This window comes from Rattus norvegicus, chromosome Y, assembly GCF_021556685.1.
Source record: "Rattus norvegicus strain SHRSP/BbbUtx chromosome Y, alternate assembly SHRSP_T2T, whole genome shotgun sequence".
Taxonomy (NCBI): domain Eukaryota; kingdom Metazoa; phylum Chordata; class Mammalia; order Rodentia; family Muridae; genus Rattus; species Rattus norvegicus.
In genome coordinates this window covers 8,324,896-8,332,048 of record NC_141555.1, presented here as the reverse complement: position 1 = coordinate 8,332,048, position 7,153 = coordinate 8,324,896, and positions in this window count along the sequence as shown.

Here is a 7,153-nt window from a genome sequence, read left to right as displayed (position 1 = left end):
AAATGTTAAAAAGAATCTAGCATTTGAATTTATGAGTGAAACTGTTTTATAAATTATTTTATTTATTTACATTCCCTCCATTGTACACGCTCCTGGTCCCCCTCCCACAGTTCCTCATCCCATTCCACCTCTTCCTTCCCTGACTCCAAGAGGATGCTCCTCAGATCCTGCCAGGCACCATAATACCTGTGGTCTCAAGTCTCTCAAGGATTAGGCCACACCAGGCAGTCCTCTGCTATACATGTGTCAGGGCATCAGACCTGCATGTGTATGCTGCCTGGTTGGTGGCTCAGTGTCTGGGAGATCATAGCGGTCCAGATTAGTTGAGACTGCTGGTCTTCCTATAGAGGTTGCCCTCAGCTTCAACTTCATCAAACCTTCCCCTACTTCAACAACTGACAGAAATCAGAGATTGATACCGTTTTAAAATATATGTATCATTTAATTTTGAATGGTAAACTATGGGTTCTTTCAAATAAAATTGATGGCAATATGTATTTATTATACTCTTCTGAGATGGAAATTTGGCAGTATTTATAAAAGTATTACATTATTTAACAGCTTTGACATCATTCCAACAATGTGTTTGCAATTTATACAAAATATAATGTAAATAATCACCATTGAGTACTGTGCCTGAGTCAGTGTTCATGCTGATTTTCTTTAGCGAACTTTAGTTAATTAAAAATGAAAATAATCTGAATGGCACAACTCGGTTATTATTTAAACCAATGAGTATACTACCATTTTTTAAACGCATGAGATACCATGTAGAAATTCCCCATAACATGTATTCAAGATATATTGTTAAATGAAAAACAAATGACAGAATATTGCATTATGTAATCAAAATGCATAAGCAGAAGATTTACACACTTCTATAATTTTGTCAATGTTGAGTATACCTCCAAAAAGAGCAGGGGAGACAGAACACTGGCAGTTCTAGGTGAAATTGAGCTACATAGTGGGACCCAATTTTTAAAACAAATAGAGCAGACTTGAAAGAATATCTCCCAAACTTTCTTGGTGGTTACATTTAGAAATTTTAAGAAAGCAAGTTATTCTTTTACAATTCCATACATGCACAGCACATGTATGGAAACCCTCTATACTCTCAACCTCATCCTCACCAAACAACATACCCTCTTTTGACTAAATCCTGATAGCACGTGCATATCTTTATATTTTGCTTCATGACCCCTGGATATAACCTGAGCCTTTTTGGTTAACATGGGCGTGAAGCTATACAGTTAACCACTAGTAAGAAACCATTGACTACATCTTTTTTTATTGTCCAGCACTGCCCTTAGTTACTGTGAATAGGCAGGGTCAATATAATTTAGGGTCTGTTCAGATAGATGTAACTATTGCGACTTCCTGAGTGTCACAACTGAATAATGTTCAGATTACAACATCTCACAGATCTTGTTACCTATTAATTAGCCCTTGAAAGAAGCCAAGCCCTGAACATCACCTTATCTCTAAGCCAGAAATTATATCCAATGGGTAATTATTTCAAAATGAAAACATACTTTTCTCCAAGGGACTCTCACTGGGTACACAATTCAACTTTAAGGATAGATGGCATAAAAAGCAGTAAGGGAAATCAGCATTATCTTTGGAGAATCCTTGTCTCATCATCCATCCGGACTTTTTCTTCACAATTTCTTTTTCCTTTTTTAATTTGTTTAATTACTTATTAATTGTTACTCTGTATGTTTTTGTATATATTGTTTCCTGTTTTTATGTTTCCATTGAATTGTCCAGTATGTGAATGGTAGCCTGGGTCTCTGTGTCTGTACCTGATTCTTGTGCCTTTTATTGGCTCTTTTCTCTCTGCTTCTTCTGTTCTACTCCAGTTAATTATTTTTTTTTTAATTTTGTCCCTTAAATGATTATTTGTTTTCTACTGAGGGTCAGAAGGAGTGTAGATACAGGTGGCAGGAGAGGTATAGAAGAAGCGGGAGAAATAGAGGGAAAAGAAACCGTAATAAAATATATTGCATAAAAATGTCTAATTTTAAGAAAATAATTTTAAATTGATACTTTCTATGGCCTATCTGCTCCCTTTTCTCAAAGTCCTAACTAGTTTCATACCCAAAGTTTTAATCACTTTCCAACTCACAGAAAGTGATTTGTTTACAGCCAACCTGGAACTGCAACTACTTTAGTGAAGCTTCTGCACGCTTAAAGTAATGCAGTAGGAGAGTCTTTAAATGCTTTCAGAGACATCAATCCATTGAGGTAAAGTGGGTATTTCACATGATGGATGTTACAAATTTTCAATGGGAAGATATACATTTTTGATACTTCAGTTTTCATGAAACTCTTCAAGATCAAACTAAAAGTTGTATGGGATACAATCAAGGAATACGTATGTTCCTATGAAATTTTCACAGTTAACCTAAATAATACTAAAATACCATTAATAAATCAGAATATATTGTATCCTAAGCCCACATAAACATGACAGTTAAGAAATAGAAGTAGATGTGTATCAGTGGATAAAAGCTGTTCATGGAAAGGCACTATTTTATTTCTGAAACAATTTCACTTCGTTGTTAGATGGGTTAAATCAAAGCCTGTTAATGGATGTCTTGCTGTAAAAAAACATTCTCTCACTAAGGGACTCTCAAAACTTATTGTAAAGTGTGCAAGCATTTCAATCAATCATCTGTAGCAATTTTGGCAATGTCTTTATAACATTAAAATGACTGTACAGGACTTAGTGTTAATCAATATCTCTTCTTCAAGCAGAATACTCATTTCATTGTTGGTGTAACAAAATTTTAAATTCAGTTTTATGTAAATTAGATGATGACGGTGATGATGGCATTGATGATGATGGTGGTGGTGGTGATGAAGATGATGAAGAAGTCAAAAAAGAACTTTTGGGACAGAAAACAAAGCCCATACAATTTTCAGTGTTTCTCCTATCTTTAGTATATAGAAGATCGACAGTGAAAAATAATCTATAGTAAGTGCTATGTTGGGAAGGAAGAGGTTTAAGCTCAGCAGTAGCCCACAAACCACCAGTAGACAATGCAAATTTTGTCATGAGAATTTTATAACTATTCTACAAGAAATCATTATCATAACAATAGCAATGAACCAATATAATTTTGTGAGGCAGCAAATTGCCTTTCAGAGTTTAACTCATATACGTAAAGTTATCATGGACAGAGTGCAATCCATGGCTGTCAGGACCAAAGCCCATGGATTTTAGGTCTTGGTGCCCTAGGATTTTTAAAATGAATGACATAATGAAAGCAATGTGCAACTCTGAATGTCTTGCCATATAAGTCACAAAGACACCATACTACATGCTGTGCATCAGGTTAGACCTTTTTTATTCATATGTATTCAGAGTTTCAATGATTAAAATGGTTGAGTTTAAGAAGAGGGCATTTTTCAGGCTGCATTTACCTCTCTAGTGTGCAGTTTGATTTCGGTGGATCATTACACAGTTTTTAATTTTATTTTATTTGAACAGGTGATGTAATTTAACTGTACATATTAATGTCCCTCAGTTGGATATTTCCATAATGAAGACACCATGCACTGAACTAATGTAACTATCATTTTCATTGGCTTTCCTGCAACTTAGCAAATGTTAGGATACTCTATTCTACTTTTAGAGGTAAAAAGTGACTTGCAGAGAATACAAAAATTCTTAATAGATTTTCAGAAGTTTTTTTTTTTATTTTAGAATTTTTATTTTATTTTATTTATTCTTCATACCTACATACAATGTCCCTTGATCAAACCTATCCTTAGCTTGGTTCTACTCTTTCCAGATACATTCTCTTTCCAGTTTCATGTTCTTTATATTTTCCTTTTTTCTTTTCTTTGTAATCCATTCGTTCACTGAGGACTGCCTACTGGGATGTTCCCTAATCTTGTTGTCTTAATCATGGGCAGGACGTGTGGATACAAGTGTAGATGCAGTGAGTCCATGGGTCCAATAACTGTGTTATGTCCATATTGCATCCTCTCTCTCCTTATGTTCTGCCTTCTCCTTTTCTTCAATGTTTCCCCAGCCTTATGCTCAGCATTCTTCTTCTAATGGTCTTAGCACTTATACCAGTTACATATATCTGCAGTAATTGTTGCACAGTACACCTATACATTTCTCTGACCACAGGTCATATAAGCTGTAATCTATGGACAAAAACAGTAAGAATAGGAAGGCAGTTTGACAACATGGCTACTTAGCAAAACAGGAATAGTAGGAACTTCTCTATGGCCATCAGAGCCATGGGAAAATTTGACCATGTTTATAATATGACATCTGACTTTCCTTCTATAGAAGAGGCTTAAAATCAAACAAATAGTTTCCTATTTTCATAAGATTTAGATATTTCTCTTCATAGTTCTGTTTTTTCAATCGGGACAATGATATCTAGCTTTATCAATATCCATGCCAATGATGAAATTTTGCTCTTTTAATGCTTAAATAAAGATTTAGTGTCTGAGGATGTTATTCATCCCATTTTGTAACATGGATATTGTGAAAAATTAGAAGATAAACTCATTCAATGAAGGTATCACAGGAATATACAGATAGATTCCTTCAGGTACATATTTCATCAGTGGTACTATTGAATCACAAGTGATTTCAGGTTTTAATTTCTATATCGATCTCAATAATAGCTATATTAAAATTTAGTTCAAGCAACTGTATACCAGGTTTCCTTTTTCCACCAAACATTAGAAAAATTGTCATTTGTATTTAAACTTCACAATGATTTGTGCATTTAGTATTTTTCATGTACTTTTTGATAATTATTGTGCAATTATTTTAAGCATTTATTCAAATATGTAACATATTTCTGAAGAATAAGATATATTGGGTCTTATGGATATGATCCCTATGTCAGATAAAGATTTGGAAAACACATTCTTTTATGATGAGGTAAATTGTACCATCATTGCACTGATTCTTCTGCTGAGTAGTTTCAAGTGCTGTTCATGATATCTATGGAAAATTGAAGGAGAGGAAAATGTAAGAGCAAAACTATGTTATATGTTAAATATATGGAATCCTCTGTTCCTGTATTTGTTCATAACAAAAAGCATGTTATTAAACGGGAAATTACTTCTATGTTCCCTACTATAGCTCAATCCTCAATACTCAGTCATATTTCAATTGCCTATGGTCCTAGTGTATGATATATCTATGCCTGCCTTCTGAAGAAATTTCCATTCCCTACCACCTATTTATGAACTATCAAAATAGAAGTCCACCAGTAGAGATTGGATTTAAGAGCACAGTAATAATGTACAGTGAGACAGTAATCTAGGAGATTACTGTTAAAGAAATAGCAAATTTAGTAATTAGGTTTTTCAATTTACATGCCAAACTTTGTCCCCTCTATTGTGCCTTCCTCCCAGAGACTCTATACAATCATCTTCTCTCCTAAGATGATGACAAGCCTAGATGGCTCCAACTCTGAAACATTAAGTCTCTTCAGGATGAGGCACATCCTCTCCAACTGCAGTCAGATAAGCTAACCCTGTTTGGGAACAGATTCCTCAGTCAGGCTTCAACTTGAGTACAACAGGATATCACCCACGCAAGTTTTTGCAGAACCCACATGAAGATTGATCTACATGTCTGCTACATATGCACTAGGGCTTAGGTCCAGCCTGTGCATGATCTTCGGTTGGGGGCTCAGTATCTAAGAGCTCCCAGTGGTCTAGGTTCATTGACCCTGTTGGTCTTCCTGGTGCTTTCCCATGGGATGGGTCCCAATTTGCACTGGCAATTCATTCAGTCCCTTAATTTCTTTTAGACTTGACATATTGTCTGTAGAAAGTTTTGTGAGTGTACTTGTGTCTTTATCCCTCCACTGGTGGTCCTTCCTGACTACAGGAGTTGACCTATTCATGTTCCATATCACCAATGTAAGTCACAGCTTATGTCACCCCATTGATTCATGGTACCTTCCTTATCCCAGGTCTCTTACTCATCCTGGAGATTTCCCTTACCTCCTCATCTCCATAAGTTCTAGATTTCCATTACTCCTCATGACTATCTGGCCATATCTTCTGTCCCTTCCCACATGTAATCCATTCTCCTCTCCCTTCCTTGTCCCATCCAGTTCCTTCCCTCATTCTGCCTCCAAGACTATTTTATTCCCCATTTTAAGTGAGAGTCAAGCATCTGCACTTGGGCCTTTATTCTTGTTTATCTTCTTTGGATCTATGAGCTTTGAGGAGGGTATCCTATAGTTTATGGATAATATTAACTTGTAATTGAGCAATTTCAACATCCCTGAAGTATTATAATTTTATAGTAGTATTCACTATAGAAATTTATAGTTCAGTATGAGTGAATGTCAGGAGGGGCAAAAATTAAGAAAAAAGAAACTTAAAACATAGATCAAATCACAAATTTTACCAGTTGATACTATTATAATATCAATACTCTACTACCATAAGTAATTATTTTCTCACAGGTGATTTTTTAAATGATACCAAATTTTGCAGGCAAGTGATGTTTTTACCAAATAATTATGGATAGTATGACTAAGATCAAATAAGTTATATATATTGTTTTCATTTTGATATCACTTTCTGGCATTTTTCCTCAAACATGATGTATATTAAATTAAACATTAAAGTATTAATTTTAAATTTTAATAGTTATTTTAACCTAACCTATAAAGTAACAGTTTTCCTTATGTCATGTTTGTAGACATTCAACTTCATCCTTCCTTCCTCAGTACTTTTTCCCACCCCCACTATGTCCCGAACACTTGCACTATTCTGTCTGTGTTATTCTTACTACATTCATACACCACATGTTCAATAACTTCCAACCCATACTGTTTAAAACCCTAATTTCTAATTCATGAGACACATTCCAGTTTATTGAACTCAAACCACTCACAGCTTCACATAAATACAAGTATATGAAAATGAGATTCTATTATCTACATGAGAAAGGACACATGGTATTTGCCTTTCTGAGTCTTTGTTACCTTACTCGGTATATTTTCGAGTTACATCTATTTTCCTGAAACCATCATAGTTTAATTTTCCTAGGGGTGAATGAAATACCATTGTGTATATTGTGTTAATCTTGCCTTTCTACCTATCAATGAACATTTCTTACTATTCTCAAATAAAAAGCAATAGATTTCCTTAG